The sequence below is a fragment of the Ambystoma mexicanum genome, chromosome 6p (assembly GCF_040938575.1).
Source record: "Ambystoma mexicanum isolate Mex_15411 chromosome 6p, UKY_AmexF1_1, whole genome shotgun sequence".
NCBI lineage: Eukaryota > Metazoa > Chordata > Amphibia > Caudata > Ambystomatidae > Ambystoma > Ambystoma mexicanum.
This window is the reverse complement of record NC_090935.1, coordinates 1,507,972,107-1,507,991,321: the sequence shown is the minus strand read 5'-3', so window position 1 is coordinate 1,507,991,321 and position 19,215 is coordinate 1,507,972,107. Positions and strand designations below refer to the sequence as shown.

The 19,215-nt window shown below is 48.1% G+C and overlaps 1 long non-coding RNA gene across 1 annotated transcript in view; it reads left to right on the top strand.

The window, feature by feature from the left end:
- LOC138510586 (uncharacterized) overlaps window positions 1-19,215 on the top strand; it is an 89,637-nt gene that overhangs the window by 13,605 nt on the left and 56,817 nt on the right. The window contains exon 2 of the long non-coding RNA XR_011280417.1: window positions 14,066-14,120. This is a non-coding gene — a long non-coding RNA (uncharacterized lncRNA). The remainder of the gene's footprint in view (window positions 1-14,065; window positions 14,121-19,215) is intronic.

Genomic DNA, 19,215 nt, shown 5'->3' with positions numbered 1-19,215 from the left:
TTACAACTCACTCCCTGTACTACGATTCTACTTAGAATTTGGCATGACTTCTGATGAGGACGCCGGGTCGCTTTTCCCTCCCTCGGCTACAGTCCTTGATGCCCAGTGGTTGCAGGTTTCAAGCACATTTCCGGTTGGCAATCAATGCTGCTGTAAGGCCTTCAAGTTGGAGAATGCAGACCACTCTATGCAGGTCCTCTCTCAGGACTCGATGCAGGAAAGCTGTTTTGGATGATGGCCACTGATGCACGGCGACGCAGGTAGACACACTTGGCCATCCGCCTCCTATCTCTGGTTCCTTTGCTGCTGGAACCACAACTTTTTGGCAGGAAGGAGTCCAGTAGCGCGATCCCAAAAGTTCCGGTCCACCACATGTAACGGCGATGTCTGCAGCACAGTAGCGCGAATAAGCTGCTGTTCAGGAGAATTATCATTTCTGTGCTCATTTCCTCCCACCTTAGAGACCCCCAGCTCTTTTGCTGGACTTAGGACTTTTTAATTTGAACTCCTGAGTGAGTGGGACCTTTTTCTTCACTGTGTTTTTCCTTCACTAGGATTTTGTTTTCACTGTTTTTGAGTCTGACAAACTCCATAGGCATCTGCCTTTTGTATAGTAACACACAGCACCGTCAGTGCAGTGTCAATGAAGTCCCTTGGATTTCTGCTTTAAATACCTTTTTTTCGGTGAACTACTGTTCCCAATACTAGTAAGGTGAAATTGATCTTTCCTATCTTTTTTGCTTTGTAGGTCCAGCTCACACCATCCGATGTGGAGTGATGGGCTGTGGCCGCCGACTGAACCCTCAGCTGCAGTACAGCACCGTGACCATTTTGTCAAAATGGCCCTGTCTTCTTTTTTCACCATTTCCTGTTTGTGAGGTCTTTCTTGGCTTTTACTCTGTGCGTGACTGGTTTGAGCCCATTGTTTTGCCTTTGGTGGGCTTCAGCCCTGAGGCCCGCCCCTGGCTCCAGTGTGTCTGGAAGGACAGGAAGTGAGGGAGTGTCCTGAAACTCCCCTGTCCTTTGTCTCTAGGTGTGCCTGAAAGAAACCAGTCCTGACTGGCTGCTGGCTGTCCGGGAAGGACATCCATCCTGGCTGTGCATGAATGAGAAGGAGCTTAAAAGGCGAGGTTCTGGATTCCAAGATGGTCGCCGGCACTGAGTAGACGTGCCGACGGCGCTCCCCGGACCCGTCTGTCCTCACGGTGCCCACCACCCAAGTAGCGGATCCGGATAAGCTTCTGACGAGCCCCCGTGACTGCAGGAGAGGGAGAGGGCTGCGGACTGCCCTGACACGAAAGAGCGGAGACGCGAGCGAAGCGCCGGGACTGGCGAAGTGAGGAGGAGCCGCGATGCCTACTGCTGCGGGCCCGCTTGCGGCCGGTGCGAAGGGAAGAGCGTGCTCCGAAGAAACCGAGCGGTCCACAGTCCCGGAGGGAGCCGCTGGTGGACAGCCTGGAGGTGAGCCGAGATGTGGGGAGCCGTTCAGGATGAAACGCAGCCGGCCCGACATCGCGGGGAACGCCCCGTGATCCCCTGCGAGTCTGGAAGGCTTGGAGACCTGGTGCGCCCCCCCCCCCCGTAGGGATCAGTGGCGGTCGTGAGGTACCGGGGCTTGTGGTGGGCCTGGCGGTGGAGGGTCTGTGGCCCAATTCGGAGCTGGAAGGGGGCTCCTGTATCACTTGCGGCAACTCGGGGAATGGAGATCCACGGACACGCAGACACGGCGGGAGGTGGAGCGTCCCGCTGTCCCAGGAGGGGCAGCCAGGAAACGGCCTCGCTCCGCGCTGGTGGGGGCTCGGGAACCGCTCCTCTCTCCCCCTCGGTGGAGCAGAGAGGGTCCTGGAGAGCGCCAGGATTCCTGAGGGGCGGGGGGCACCAGAGCGGATACAGCTGAGGAGGCTTGAGGGGGTCAATGGAAACTCTTTGAACATTACAAGCACGACAAAGGCACCGCTCCTGCCACAGGCGATGCACGTGGGAGCTCAAAAGGGCTGTCTCTTCGGGGCTGCCTTTCAGTTCACCTAGGAAGCAGGAGGCAGATCCTCCCAACCATTAGGCCTAAGGAAACCTAAATTTTGTCCATAATTACGGTCCCAGAAGGTGGTGTGATTAGCCCGGGGCGGGCATCCTGGGAGGAACTGAACGGCATGGCTACGAAATCCAAGAGGAAAGGGGGGGAACTCCCCCCGCACCCCCAGGCCTCTGGCGACAATCTGGGCACCCTCCAGGCAATGTGGTCGACGCTGAACTCGAAGGAGGGGCCCGAGGCTTCCGGAGGTACTCCAAGAGAGGACTCCGCACAAAGAGGAGCCAAAGACTTGACAAAGATGCCCAGACAGGAATTTATTGGTGAGCTCCATGCTTTGCAGGCGAACCTGGCAAAGACTTTTCAGGAACAGTTTCAGTTGATGCGCACTGATCTGAATGATGCTATAGGAGAACTGAAACAAGAGATGCAGCAATTGGGGGAGAGGACCGACCTCCTGGAGAAAGGCCTCCAAGAAGTAGATAAAGACAACGCAGCAAATAGTGAAGCTATAGAGCGGCTGGACGTAGCCACTAGAATTCTAGAACTCCAAGTGGAGGATTTGGAGAACAGGTTCCGCAGGATCAACATACGGGTAAAAATGCTTCCTGAATCCGTGCCCGATGAGAATCTCAATGCAGTACTCCAGGGCATCTTTGCGGACATCTTGGAGGAGGGCAACCCAGAGGCGGTGGAGTTAGATCGAGTGCACAGAACCGAACGACTGACTAAAGACCAGTCAGTGAGGCCGAGAGATGTTCTAGCAGCATTCGCTAGATATGCCCAGAAAGAAGCGGTACTCAAAGCAGCAAGACCACGCAAACCTATTCTGTACGAGGGCCGGCAGATTGCTCTGTTCCAAGACATGGCGAGCGATACGCTTCTGAAGAGGAGACAAATGGGCCCAGTGATAAAGGCCCTTAATGAGCGAGCGATCCGATATAAATGGACTTTCCCGTTTGATTTGCTCTTCGATTGGGAGGGATCCCAGAGGCAAATTACCTCACTTCAGGAGGGGGCCGATCTTCTTTGCATTGACATAGAGGGAACCTCCTCGGGCGTGGGTCTTTCGGGTCCGGGTAGCCGACCCAGATCAAGACCCTGGGAGTGGACAACGGTTCGAGAGCAAAGGAAGAGGGGACCCAGAAGAGCCGCTCAGCGCAGCGATGGTCAATCCAGTGAAGCAAGAAGCGATCTCCGGTGCAGCCTTGACCTGGCACGGTGCAGGAAGGGGTGGTGGGCCTCTATAAGGTGCATAGAAGCATATGGGTCGCAGGGGATGCAGCCATGTTGGAAACGGCGCAGATGCCCGAGTTTGGTGGGATAAGTGGGCGGGAAGGTATTAGCCTTCAGGGGTGGGTGGGAGGGGGGTTGGCGACGGGGGAGTCAGGAGGGGGGTTGGCGACGAGCAGAGGGGGGAGGGCTGCAGGAAAAGTTACTTCCACATTGTGGCGACTACTTTCTGCTGGGTATTCTCTCAAGTGGCTAGCACATAATGTAAGGGGGTTGAATACCCCTCTCAAAAGGAAAAAGCTGGAGCAGTTTACGCAAAAAGAGAAGCCTGATATTATGGGGCTCCAGGAAACACATTTGAGTCTTGGGGACCAGGGCAGGTTGAAATTGCGCGGTTTTGATCTGATCTTGCATGCCTCAGGACACTGTAAAGCAAGGGGGTTGCCCTAGCTATTAAGAATACGGTAGACTTCAGGCCCTGTGAGGTGATTAGAGATAAGGAAGGGAGGTACATTGTGGCCAGAGGGAAATGCCAAGGGGCCCCATTGATAATAGCTGTGCTGTACGCTCCTAATACTGGTCGGGAGCTTTTTCTGCTACAGGTTTTGAAACTATTAGAAGAACGCTCCTGGGGGCAAATTGTTCTTTTAGGGGACCTTAACATAGCATGGAACAAGGAGAGGGATAGAACTGGGGGAGGGCAGGAGGGGGAGGAGCTGTGATGTCCGCGGAGCTGAAGGAAAGGATTAGCACATTGGGGCTACGAGATGTCTGGAGAGTTCTTAAGGGGGATGAGGAGGGCCATACCTTCTTGTCGGGTGTCCACGGTTCTCAATCCAGAATCGATTATATATGGGTCTCGGTAGGTCTGGTGGGATGCATTCGGGAAGTATGTACAGGGCCGATAGGGATTGCAGACCACAAAATAGTTTCCCTGGAGATGGATATAGGCCAGAGGAGAAGGGGGATTTGGGGTTGGAAACTCCCAGGGGCCATGTTAAGGGACCCAGTAATTGGGCGGGGGAAACATTGAAGAGAAGATTAAGCTCTTTTTCAATACCAACAGGAAGGATGACACTGACGAGGGCACTAGGTGGGATGCATTTGAGGCCACTCTTAGGGGGGAGCTAATGGCGATCTCTGCCTATCGAGTAAAGCAACTGCAAGCACTGGAATCCCAATTGGAAGCAGAAGTGGAGGCAGCTGGGCAGGCGGCGGGAGGCACCATCTCCCGGAGGGCAATGCGGGAATATAGGAAGGCGGTGGGGCAGTTGGAACTCTTGCGAACCAAGAGAGCAGAGGGAGCCTAATTATTGGTGCTGCAGCAATATTATGCAAAGGCTAATAGAACTGGCTGGCTACTGGCGAGGTTGCTAAGAGGTAAAAAGGCGAAAAATGCGATAACTGCGTTGAGGTTGGACACAGGGGAACAGGTCACGGACCAGGAGGGGGGTACAGGAGGCCCTGGCAGGATATTACGAGTCCCTCTATGCCTCGCAACACCCTCGAAGTGACAGACAGGAGGACTTCCTGCAAAACGTACACCTGAGGGAAATCTTAAATCGTGAAATATCGGAAGAGGAGGTGCGCGGGGTGATGAGGGTTCTCCCAACAGGTAAAGCCCCTGGGCCAGACGGCTACGCTGCTGCCTTTTACAAGTTGTTCACCTCGCAATTAGTCCCGCATCTAACATCATTGTTTAACTCCTTTTCGTCTCTCGGGTAGAATAGCGCCCTCCATGGAAGAGGCCAAGGTTACTCTCATCCTTAAACCGAATAAAAATGCCGAGGAGAGAGCCTCTTACCACCCCATAGCTCTAATCAATCTTGACGCCAAGATTTATACTAAGATCCTGGCAAATACTCGACATCATCCTCCCGCAATTGATGCACCCCGATCAGGCCGGGTTTATTAGGGGCAGACAAACCGCAGATAATAGACGAGTGGCCCATATAATTGAAAAAGTGCAGAAAACACAACACTCCTGCGGTCTTGGTAGCCTTAGACGCGGAGAAGGCTTTTGACCATGTGGAGTGGTCGTTCCTATTCCGGGTAATGGAAAAGATGGGTTTTGGGGGGGAATTTATGGCCATGGTAAGAGCCAATTATCAAGCGCCCTCTATCAGTGATGGTGAATGGGATCGCCTCAAGAAGGATACCCCTACAGAGAGGGACAAAGCAGGGCTGCCCGCTCTCCCCAATACTTTATGCGTTATATCTGGAACCGCTACTACAGGCCCTTTGGGAGGCTACAGAAATTCAGGGCATCCCCTTCGGCGGAGAGCAACATAAAGTAGCAGCCTTTGCTGGCGATATGCTGCTCATGCTCACGGCACCGCAGGAATCTTTACAGGCTAGTGTGACTATCCTGGAAACTTCTGGGGAAGCATCAGGTCTAAAAATCAATGCCAATAAGTAAGAGGTTCTGATTTAACACTTGGGATAGCAGAAAGGGACAGCCTGAGGGCCTAACACTGGTTTTCTGTGGAGTCCGGGAGGGATCCATTATTTGGGGGTGAGAATTACGGCAACGTTGGCAGGATGGTACACGGCACATTTTCCCCCGTTTCTCAAGGCAGTCAAGAAGGACTATCAAAGGTGGAAAGATCTAAGGGTGTCATGGGTGGGGCGGATAGTCGCGGTTAAAATGGTTGCGCTCCCGCGGCTGCTGTATTTATTTCAAGCTGTCCCGCAGCCAGTCCCGGTGAGTTTCTTAAGGGAGCTTGGAACACTGACCAAGGGATTTATTTGGGAAGGAAAGAGGCCTAGGGTGGGAGCCCGACTTCTGATGGCAGCGAAGAACGAGGGAGGTCTTGCATTGCCTAATTTTAGGCAATACTACTAAGCAACTCAACTCCGCATTATCAGGGAATGGTTAAAGGGGGGGGAAGGAACACGGGACAAGCTTTGGGTGCGGATGGCTAGGGCGGTAGCGCACCGAGACCTAGCGGAAGTGTTGTGGCTCCCGAAATCCCATAGACCTAAACATCTTTACGAGCGTTCCATTACCAAACTCATGGCAGATACCTGGGATAGGCTGGCGGGCTCCAAGGGGATTACTACATTTCCGTCCCCCTTCACCCCTATCTTTGGCAATGGGGACTTCTCCACAGGTCTGGAGAAAGGCGCTTTCACGAGATGGCGATAGGGTGTATGTAGGAAATTATGCGATATGTTCTGCGGGGGGAATTATCATTCAATGACTGTGAGGTACTTCGCAGTACAGGAAGGGGAGAGGCAGAGGTACGCGCAGATACGCCATTGGGTACTGCATCCAGGGGTTAAGACGGCGGCCACAAGGGAGCTGACGCCCTTTGCAACGTCATTAGCGAGTAGAAATTTTTCAAAGGGCCTCATCTCTAACTTTTACAAGATTCTGTATAGCTCTATGGCTGGGGTCCAATGGGCTTACATGCGTGAATGGGAGCGAGTTCTAGGACGGGAGCTCAACGGGGCGGATTGGGAAAGGTTGTGGAGGAGAATTCCCAAATTGGTCAAGGCACCCCACCTACAGGAGGCATGGTATAAAACTTTATTTTGGTGGCATTATACTCCTGCACGGCTTCATAGGATCTACCCAACAGTATCGGGGGGGGTGGGTGGGGCGTTAATGCTGGAGAGGCTGTGACATGGTGGGCTCAGCGGAGCACATCTGGTGAAAATGCCCAAAAATAGAACCGTTCTGGGGAGAAATGGGGAAGGCACAGGAGCAAGGCATTGGGGATGACCCAGGGGCAGGAGAACCTAGAGGAAGGGAGAAAGCCAAGGTGATGACTCTTGCGGCTATGCTGTTAATAGCACAGAGCTGGAAGGGCCCAGAGGTCCCTATGATGCAAGACTGGCTCCGGAAGATGTGGAAAATTGTGGCCTTGGAATGGGCGTCCTATGCCATGGACAATAAGGTACAGCGTTTTGCGGCGGACTGTGGGGAACGATTGAATGTTCTTAAAGATGACTTTAAGGTGATGTGGTGCCCACAGCGATTGAGACTGTTGGGTTTGCAGTAACTGTGGAGTTTCAGCCTGCGAGTAAGACGGTTAAAAGGTTTATGCTCTTTGCCGGTGGAGAGGGGGGAAGAGGGGAGGGAGCCGGGATGGAGGGAATGTTCTATTTGTTATCTTGTGAAATTCAATAAAAACGTTTTTTTTAAAAAGCGAGGTTCTTGGGACTACAGGCAGTCGACCACTGGAAGAAACATCAGAAGAAATCGTGAAGAGAAGGCGACTGCAACCTCCTGGACCTTGAATTGCCGGTGAAGCCCTGCTGCTGTCCTGACTCCTTTTTCACATTGACGGAGAAGCTCCGGACGGAACGACGTTTCCCCTTGGGCGGTGGGACCAACTAGCCCCTTGACTAACTTCACTTTGGTGCAATCCCCGACTTGCTGTGCCTCTCCAGTCTTGCAGAAGCCCAATGCCAGGGGTCTAGGTTCCATAACCGAGTGCAATATCTTCGATGGAATGAATCCAGACAAAAGCTTCAGGAGCCCCCTAAGCACCCTCCAGAAGCAGGAAATCCCGATCCAGAGTCCAGGACCGAGGGAGCAAGGAAAGTCCAACCAGGGATATTAGTTCTGCATAAGTGCTGTTTGCAAGCTGCTCAAACCGCGAAGGACAGCTGAATCAAAGAGATCCCATAGCTGCCTTAAGTCCTTGCCTGAGCACTGGCGCAGGAGCCCTTCAGACCTCCCCCATGACTGGTGCGCAGGAACAAGGGTCTGCTTGACTGGAACAAGACTGAATCCAGCTGGACCGCTTTTCTTCAAACCAGATGTACTTTTTTGGGGTTTGGGGTACTTGGCCCTAAATTGTGCTTTCTCACTTGAGAATTGTATTGGTTTACCTTTGAGTTGATCTCAACTCCCCTTGCACTGCTTGTGTTCCTTCAGTGAATATCTTGAACTATCTGACTTTGTGAAAGACTTTATCCAAGAAGTGCATCAGAACTATAGACTTTGTCCAGTTGACTTTGGCTGTCCTGGCTCCCTAGAATGCCATGTCTCTTCATAGGTTGTAATTTGCTGAACACTTTTGCTGCTGGTAAAGGCTTACCTAGATTTCATTAGAGGATTCAAAATTCTTAGTTGCTTTCTATTTCCTTACCCTTCCTTCCTGAAACCAAGAGTCTAAAAAAGTATATTGTGTCTATAAATGGAATACTATCCTTGTTATTGAAGTCGTCACTTCAGGGTGTAGGAGAATCGTATTCTCATATCCAAAGAGTATTCACCAACTTTATTGACTGTTGAGAAGGGATTCCAAAGTTTGCTTGACTGTTCAACACTTTACTAAAACTGACGTATAACTGAAGCCTTGAGTGAGTGTTACTTGGTTACTTTTATTGACTGATTTCATCTCTACAGCTCACATTTGGCCCTCCTGAGATATGCCTGGCTGCTCAGTCACACTACCAACTTGTGTAGCACAGACAAGGTGGGTTACCTAATACTGAGCAGATAGTCTCTCATAGTTTGTCTGCACCAATTCTTACCTAACAGCTGGTCAGTCACTGGATGATCCAGCAGCATTTCGAGGGCTCTTATTTGCAGGACTCCAGGCTGACGTTGAGAATGGATTTTTCCCTCCACTCCAAGGGTTGCTGGTCCTTCGCAGGACTGCTGAAAATCTCCTACAAGGCAGTTCTCTTCCAGGACAGTAGCAGAGGTTGGTTGCCAGGCCTTCTTCCAACAGGTCCACGGTCCCCTTACACGTCTTGCAGCTGGACAGGATACTTGGCTCCTTCAGGTTTCTGCCAGTACCTCTGAAGAAAATCCAGGTAAGAGTCAAAACTCCCACTAACCAATTGAAGATATGGGGTATCGGGTAATATTATCCCCATATATATGGTCGCCATACATAATATCGCCGGGAAAAGGTTGTGGCGATATTATATGGGTGACCATATATATGGGGAAAGGCAAGCCAAAAAAAAGGGTTTGGGCGTTGCGGGGGTGTCGCCTTCCTCCAAGGCCCAGCCTTCAGACCACCTTTTTCATCAGACCCAGAAACACTCGGAACAACCTATGATATTGCCATCAAAGCAGCTATCGACTCCATTGCCCCTCTCAAACCTCGCAAATCCAAACCCACTACCCATTCCAACTCTAGGTTCACCCCTGACCCCCTCACACTCTGCAACAAGAAAAAAGCCGCACTTACACAGTGGCAAACGTCCCACTCTGAAAAAGACAAGATGATCTTTAAAGCCCTATCAAATACAAAAGGCAATCGCCCAAGCAAAGGCCAAATCCTTTGAATCCAGAATCTCGGAAGCCCAATCTAGCACAAAAGAAATCTTCGCCATTTTCAGAGAGCTCGAGACACCCACTCCCGCCCCCCAGAATTTCACCAAAGACTGGTGTGACGAAATACAAACGGCCATGCAAACCAAATTAAGCCTCAAAAGCAAAATACTAGCCACTAAACAAGCCCTACCCAATATGCATATCCCTATCCCACCACCTGCCCCGGATCCCCCCCTACCATTCTCCTTCAAACCCATTCAAGAAAAAGACATCAACATTATGAGGAACATCAAACCCTCTAACTGAAAGGTGATGTATGCCCAGCCTCCATTATCAAAGACTGCACGGAAGCGCTAGCTCCCTTCCTAACAGCCTTTGTGAATGCCTCCTTTACCACAGGGAAAGTCCCTGCCTCCCTCAAGGAAGCTTGGGTCCGCCCTCATTTGAAAAAGCCAACTCTCGATCCCACCTCCCCCAACAACTACAGACCCATCACCACTGTCCCATTCCTCCTCAAAATATTGGACAAAGCAGCCTACCTGCAGGTCCAGCACTCCATTGAAGAGAACAAACTCCTTGGACTCCGCCAATCTGGCTTCCGCCCCAGACACGGGACCGAAACCGCCCTACTTGACCTGAAAAACCAGATGGACGATGCTAGAGACATGGGTAAACCAGCACTTCTCCTACTCCTTGACCTATCCGCGGCCTTCGACCTCGTGGATCATGGTGCCCTTTGCCACCACCTTTCCTCCACTGCCAAATTCTCCCCAGAGGCCACAGCCTGGATCACCTCCTTCTTACAAGACAGAACCATGCAAGTATTCTCTGACCTAGCTGCCGCTTCACCACCCATTATACTTTGTGGTGTACCCCAAGGCTCCTGTCTCTGCCCCACTCTACACACCATCTTCACACGACCCCCTCTTCCTCATCCTCGACGCTATGGACATCTCATACACCAACTGCGCCGACGACACTCAGATCCTCCTCACTCTCACAGGTAACTATGACACTGACTCCCTGACCCTCGACAACCTCTACAACACCATCCAAGCCTGGATGGCAGACAATGGACTATGCCTCAACTCTGACAAGACAACTCCTCCTGGTAGGTTCCCCCGACACGCTAAAAAATCTAGATGCCCAATTCAGCCACTTCACCATTGACTCCATTAAAATTCCAGTCTCCGATTCTGTCAAAGCTCTGGGAGTCTACCTGGATTCCAGCCTATCCATGGATAGACGAGTCAACGCAATAGCATCCGCAGCTGCATATCATGCCAAACTTATCAACGCAGTCAGACCCTTTCTCTCCAAAGAGAACTGCACCAACATAGCCAGTGCCATCACTGGCTCTAGGCTAGACTACTGCAACGACTACAAGTAATACAGAACAATGCTCTCCGGGCAGCCCAAGGCATTGCTAAAAGAGAACACCTCTCTGAAGCCAGAAAACTAGCCCACTGGCTCCCTATAAAGGAAAGGATGGTATTCAAAGCCCTAACACTGACCCACAAGTGCATTCACTTCACTGCTCCAGCATACCTCTCTCAAAGGATCCACCCCGTCTCTACTACCAGGCCAACCAGATCACCGTACACCAACATGCTCTCTGTGCCACTAGTAAAGAGTAAAAGCGGGCAGATCCAGCTTCCCCCATCTCGCGCCCACTCACTGGAATGCCCTACCTCCCATTATCCGTGGTGAGGCCTCCCTCGCCACCTTCCGCAAAACTCTGAAAACTACCCTCTTCACATAAGGCCCGACACATCTGCACGAATACTTATATTTGTTGTAATATATGACCAAATGCAATATCTGTAACAGTATGATGTCTTGTAGTATTCATAATGTGTCAACAATCGCTATCATGCCTGTACCATGTAACTAAGTTATTGCAAGTAACATCGCCTCAATGCCCCTGGGCTGCTTGCGCGCTATATAAATAAATGTTCCATGCAATAATGTCCCCACAAAAAACAGCCATTTTTTTGGCGATATTTTTGTGGGGACATTATTACATGGAACCAGATATGGCACACACAGCTCATGCATAACTTTCAGACAAACTGAAACCAGTTTGTGGATTGGGCCTAGACAGTCCCAGCCCACTTCCTGGCAGCAAACACACATGGCCCTGCAGTAGCCTGCAAAAAGCCTGCGCTTTCCTGGGCACTAGAAATTCTGTATTTTTTCCTGTCCACAAGTCATTAGATTGCCAAAGCACAAGCGAAAAACCTTGTCACATGGCTGTTTGGACACTAGCCAAAAGCGGTAAGACTAAAGTAAAATGCACCAAATAAATAGCAAAAATAAACTGCTGCCACCAGCTCGTCCCTTAAGCACACAGAGTAACCAAATGAGTGTTAGCCTAGGGCAAAACAAATGTGTACTCCATTGTAAATCATTGTACAATGATAGTTACAAATCCCAGTTCTGACAATTTGAAGGACATGTCAGTTTCCCCATGTAGCTGAAGGCTTCACTGCACTGTAATACGAGCAAGTCGGGTTAAAAAATGAAAGCAAAACATTTTGAGTCCTTTTTAAAATGTAGGGAAAGGTTCTGTAAAGAGAAATCGTTCCTATCCCATTCTTTCATAATTATGTAAATTGATTTTATTAATAAATTGTATACGGGTTGAATTTGGTGTCACAACAAAGAGGAGTCTTTAATCTTTGAAATACTTTGTCACCCACGTCTGCCTATTCTGATCATGGAGTTAAATGTAAAATTAATTGGACTGCTAGAACGACTTGACGAAAGAGAAATTATTCACTTTTTTTCCCCACAAGAGTACCAGTTCTCCAGTTCAGTTATAGAAGGCATATGAATGGTTTCTACAAGTCAAGATCTGTCTTGTTCTTGTGCTGCAGACCCGTGGCTCTGATGAACGAACCTTTATGGAGGCTTTAGTGGAAGATTGATGTGACTGGTCCACTTGCTCTCTGCATTAGTTGGACATATGGCAACGTTTATTGGGCGCTGCAAGTTTCACAAGATCACTTTTAATGAGCAAAGATGTCTATGAAGCTCACAAATAAATGGCTCTGGTTTAAGCTACCAGATAAGACTCTCCAAGAAGACCTCTATTCTATAGTTTTAAACCTTTTCGAATGCTTTTATTGTTCCACTCCCTTATCCAAGAAGTTGTCCAAAGGTTGGGGCTACACTGAGATGGAACCCTGATAAACTCAAATTAGCACCATTGGGGGGCGGGTGTAAGAGCTATCCCCAATGTTTCAATTGACACACGGTGGCTTTTCAAACAGTGTGTATTATGTAATATTTGTTTGAATCAATTCAATGTGTTATGGCTTTATACAATGATCAGATAGTATTTGAATACACGATTTTGCATGTGTGTCTTTGAAACAGTGAATGCATTGGCACTTTTATTCCACTTGTCAGAACTGTGCACCTTGGTAATTTTCTTCGGATAGAATCTTACTCATTCCTTTGCGTATAGTCCGATATTAATAGTTCTGCAACACAGGCCATCCATTTCCTTGCTTGGCCAAGTTGTAAGTAAGTCCATGGTCTATTTAGATGCAAAGGAACTTTCTTAATCGACTACAAACTAATTTGTTTTGGGCTTAGTTGCAGACATTTTCCTGTGAGTGTGTGAAAATCTCAATCTCCAGGTCTCCTTTTCTGGCATTTTTTAAAAATACAATTTAATTGTTGCACCACATTTAAAAAAAGCAGCTCAGTTTCTCATGTTTTCAGTGCTCTCTCAAGGAAACAAGTGACGACTAATGGCCTTGCTTTGTCATACATTTTTCTCACCCGACCGAAGGAGACACTGTTGCCCTCATGCGGCTGATCACTCTTTTCTTCTACACATACCACTCCAGGGTGGGACTGCAAGTATGACATTTAGTACAAGCTACGCTTTAGTGAAATTTGAAGTGCAATTCCTTCAGAGCATGCTCCAGTGAACGTTATAATTTGCGGTTGCGGGGGCTGGGGGAAGGATTTGGCAGGAATATGAAGGATACAAGCTGTGGAGGTTAAACCATAATTTGATCTTGGAACAATTTATTACATCACTGATTTGATGATTATCTCAAGCACAATATAACCTTGATTTAACATGAAATCCAAATGGGATGCAGAGTAGGCAGTACATGGGGTTATAACCTGAATCTAGCCTCCACTTTGAGGAAAGCAAGCAAGGTAATGCTTGAGGTCTCTCATACCTGGTAATCAATTAAGGTAAGGGATCAACATTGTTGATCTGCATGCTAATAGACGTAAGTGAAGTTTTTTTACAGAACTGGTCTGACTTTCTCACTAAACCAAAATGATCAGCACTTTAAACAGAAATTGGCATTTACATGTGAATAAACGTGACAATTTTTTATCAGAAGTTAATACTACATCTTGCATTCCTTAATGAGTTACGTATGTTTCTTGGAAATGGATACCACTAGCTTAATACATATCCAAATATTCATCTTTACAGTACACTAAGGCATTTGTCCAGCCAACTGTAGATCCCTGTGCAGTTCTTTCTTTACTGTATTAAATCGTTTTTTTCTTCTTTTGTTCAGTTTGCCAGATACTCTGCGTTGTTGGTTGGGGTGGTCTATGGAAAGAAACGATATGGTAAGATTATACACCTGTTATGCAACTGCAGTGCTTTATAGTCCATATCTTTTTATGCAAACTGTTACAAATTAAGTGACTAATTAACATGGGGGTGCAGGAGTTCACTGTGCCCTTGTGTTACACAGAAACTAATGAAATGAGGAACAGCAGAGCAAGTCTTTCATTTTTTATTTTTGTGGGTAAGCAGGGGACCATAGTGAGATGTCTGTCTGACTTGTGTGCCGTGCAAACACACCTCCATTAGAAAAGTGCATCCACACAATCGAAAAACAAAGGTTGCATTTGTGAGTCTGCCTCAAATCACTCAAATGGCATGCACTGGCCGTTTCCAAACATGACCCAAAATTGGGAACCCCCTGTTAGGTAAGATTTTCCTAATTACGATGAATCTTCTTGAACTATGTCAATACCAGAACATTTTGGTAGGACTTGGTAATTATTTTACCTTGTTCATAGGTGAGTGGGAATATTTTTCCACTGTCCACCTAGTCTTTTTCGCTTTTTATGGGTGACATTTGTATGTCTTTATAGTGACTGATTGGAGTTTCCTATAACTTCGGACTGACTGTAATTTACTATGGCAGCACACTGCATTTTAAATGCAATGGCTTCCTTTTTAATTATCTTATTTCTTGGGTGAACTACTGTTCCCAAGAAGTAAAGTGAGATTCCCATTCCCTTTGCACTTACTTTAGTAAGCCAACACACACACCACCTTATGTGGAGTGCTGGGGACATAGAATGCATACCCTTTCTTACTTGCCTGGTACACTTCTTTTGTTTGGGCTGTTAGGTGCCGCTGAAGCCGAAACAATTGTCATTAAAATAAGGGCTTTAACATAAGAACTTCAACTATGGGCTTTGAATGATGGGCTTGAATGCCATTCCAATGGAGATGCCATTTGAGGAGGCTGTTGGGGAGAATTCTCTCTTTAGGCTGAATTTCCTAACCTAGTGAGTCCCCCAGCAGCTTTGCTGGATTTCTGGAGTTTGTTTTTTTTTCTCCTGCCAAGAGTGAGACTCTTTTTCTCCCACTCTTGGACATGATTTATGGTGTTCCTTTGACTGTTAATGTGTTTTATGGGCTATGGGGTCCTTTACTCCATAGGGTCTCATGTGTTTTTACTATGTGTTACACAGCACTCTCCGTGCAGTAACACAGGGGTGCCATAGTGACACCCCACCATAGACTCCATACCCTGGGACTGACTACTGTCTCCCAGGGCATGTAAAGTCACCATTGGCTTTACTAGTCCCAAATTATTAACAGAAACCAGTGCAAACCATCATATTGTGGATGTACTGGTCGGGGCAATTCGATTGCCCCGGGGTCTGTTAGTCAAGGGGGCACGTCTCCGTCCCCCCTGATCAGGTTTTGGCTGGTGGCAGTGGATACTACTTTTTATATTCGACCGCGAATATTTCCCTATGGGATTTTCCCATTGTTCGAGGCTACCAACTTTAATTATTTAATTCTCATAGCCTCGAACATACTGCTGCTTTATTTAATATTAATTCGCCGGTTGGTATTTTTTGCCAGGACTCGATTCTAAAATGGCGTTTGTGTTCTCTTCTGTGACTCCAACCCAAGTCGAGCCCTTTGTTCCACTTTTTGGTGGGCTTCTCCACAGAAGCCTCCAAAAGTGGTGCCACTCTGTTTGGGTACCGCAGGGGGTATGGGAGGGGGTTTAGGCACCCTGGACTGAGTTACCTTGGTAACTCAAGTCGCACTCTTGTGTGATTGGCCCAAGTGCATGTTTGACAGCTAGGCTGAGTGAATGGGGGTATGCTGCATAAAAGCAGGGCTTTGGGGACTAACTTCAGAAGTCGCCACAGGACCTGAGAATCCGACGAGGGAGAAGCTGAGCCGACCTACCACGACGACACCACCGGTGGAGCCCTGCGGAACTGACTCACCACTTCCCGACGGTAGAGAAGATCTCCCGGCTGGAGAGGCTTCTTCCCCTGACTGGTGGGCACAACCAGTTTACCTTCTTCTCTATGCACCCCAGACTGGTTTGTGGTCGGACTGCCCGTGCCAAGCACCCCGGCAGCCGGATAGCCACTTACCACTGGACCGCGAATCAACGGACCGCTCCTTGTACCTGAGAAACTCAGCGGCTGGTTTCTTCCCTGGCAGTGCAACGGACTCCTGTCTTCCTCCCCGACGAGATCCTCTCTTCCCCCGGATGAAGCACCGACTTGCATCCGCTGCCAGGAACAACTGCCCCCGCTGGAGTCTTCTCACCACTTTAAGGTACCGTGTCCGCCAGGCCTCCCTTTCTAAAGATTGCTACAAGGTAATAACCCCTTAACCTTCTGGACTGGGCTGGCCGCCTTAACCCTCTAACTGGTCCCTTTCTTTGGTCCAACTCCTTTTTGAACCGTTACAAGACTTTTGTGCACTGCAACCGTGTGACCTTGGACACATTTCGTTTTGATCCTCTTAAAGCGGATCCGGCCTACTAACTCTGAATTCACGGTGTTACTTTGCCTTCCTCGCTTGTTGTGTTCGTGAAAAAGTGTTGGGATCTGTTTCAATTTATTCTGCTTTTCTCTCCCTTTTTAAAACAAACTATTAGAGTGCTATCTACGTTAAGCGCTCACTGCTGTCTGCAAATAAGTGGGGCTTTACTTAAGACTTGTCTAATTCTTTTAAGGGGGTGTATATCTTTTAGTGACCGTGTTTTTGAATTGCTTACTATTAGTTCCTGTGTGTTTTTCTAGATGTGGTTTTAAATAATTATCTTTTACACCAAGCCCTGGTCAGCGTTTACTTGTTCTATTGTGTTCTCTTGACCTATTGTGAATACCCTGTATACGGCCTAACTCTTCTTGAGGGAAGTCTGACTGCTCAGCCACAGCTATTTGATTTTTGATATTTGATATATTTAGCTACCAAGTGAATCTGTGTGGTACAGACTGCTACCAAGTGGGTTTACTGCCAAACACCTGTAGTCTTAAATCTTTTGCAGTGGTCTCAGAGGGAACTGCACAGGTTTCTGCCTAACGGAGGCATACACAGTAGTTTGGTTATTAAAACCCTCCATTCCCTGCCCCTAGCCATGCTAATCCCTATGGCTAATTCCACCCCTTCCTGCCCATCTCAGAACTCTTTGAGCACTTCGAGGCAGCCATCTTGGATGACTGTCTCTAAGGAAGCTCTTTGGAAACGAGCCAAAACTAGCGGCCATCTTTGAATCGGAAAGATAGCATGCATCTTCCAAATAAAAAATAGCTAAAGTAATTTGCATTTTGGGAGCTTGTTTTGATTTGCAATGAAATGAGAGCTAGAAGCATGTGTTTTCTTGTTCACATCTTTCATTGCAGAGCCATAGTCGTTGTTTTGGTATCCTGCATTTCTTAGTTCAATAAGCATGAAAGAAAGGCGCTTGGGGTAAATCGGATGATTAAGGTGATGCTCTCCGACACACGAGTACATCACTACTGTGAAATGCGATGTGTGCATGTTATGACTGAAAGAGGCTTCCAGGGGAGCTACTGGAGACACATAATAAAAAAAAAAAAATGTGCGATTTATGTTTTATTAGTAATTCTCAAAAGGACAAATTCTGTAATTCCAATCGCACTGAGGCTTGAAACGCAACTCGTCTGGGTTCTCGTGCTGTTGAACGCTCTCTTCAGGAATGGTTTGCTTTCTGCACTTCCGGGTTTCTTTCATACGGGATACTGCGCGCACTTACTCCCACTGCTGGGCTACCCCATTGCAAAAATTGCAATATTGGGAGGGCCATCGTACCCGGGAGTGGAGGACCTGGAAAGTGCCTGGTGTTTGCCACTTGAATACTGGTCCTCATTGCTTCGGGACATCAAGTTGAATGGAGTGCCCAGATCCTGCGGATCTACTACAGCCAGGGGCTGCATTTGTGCAATGACTTTGCATGTAGTCTCAACATGTACATCCTCATGGTGTGCTTTTTAGTCACATATTAATCTAAAACACTGCCCCGAGGAAATGTCCCATGCCATCTGTTTTCCAGTTCGCACTTAAGACTGTTTTTAGTTTGGTCTGTTTGGTGGGGCTGAAAGCACTACCTTCACGCCTCTATTGTCATAAAAATAATAGCTTTTCAATAATAGCTTCAAATCTGGGCTTTAAATGAGGGTCTGTTACAAAGATCTATCATTAAATGGATTAAATGAGTGTCTTTTTAGTTTAGGCTATTGGGTGCCGCGTGCGTCACCTATAAAGCAAAACTATTGCATTAGAGTACAGATGGGGAGGAATGGCATGATGAGACTCGCAGCCTGTAGGTTTTAGTTGTTTCTCCACCCATTGGCTGCTAAACACCACCTCATGGGAACTCTTTGATCTCGCTTTATTCTAGCCTTACCGTCAAAGATTGCACTGGATGTGCCTTCAAGTGTTTTTTCAAAGCAGTCGTCTGAGAGTTGCTAACTTAATTGGAGTTGTAAACCCAATACTGGTGTAATAAAAATGTCTTACCAGGTTTACCTTCAGACACTTAATACTCTGCGTGTACTCGCTGAAGACCTGTTAAAAACAGCAAAGCCAACAGTTTTGGCTTCTGTATGAGTAATAGGCATTTGCCAGGCAATGCTATTGGATGCCCAGGTGCTGACCTGCTCCCATCAATGGCCAGTTAATATCACGATGTCTGTGCCTGGCAAGTACCCTTTCCCAGCCCAAACAGTTTGCGTTGCCAGTGCTTGTTGTTAAAATTGCAAGTTTACTTGAATTGTTGGTGGCAGTGGTTTTACCTTTGGGACTTTAACTTGCAGGCAATCTGCCTCTGCAATGCGCAGAAGGGCCACCATTCTGCTAGTATGGTGGACTCCTTCTTTTTTCACCATTTCACATTTGCTTGTTTCTGAGGTCTTCCCCCTACCACTCAAGGTGGGAACGACCTCAGTTGAAGTTGTCTTCGGCGGGAATCCTTTGTATTCCCTGCCAAGGCTCCAGAGTGTCTGAGAAGATGGAAATCGAGGGTGGAGTCCAAAACTCTGCCGCCCTTTGTCTTACACCTTGAGTCCCAGTGGGGGGCAGGCTGTCCTGATTGGACAGCCACAGCACACCTTTCGGTAAAATGCAGGGAGAGTCAAGGAGTTG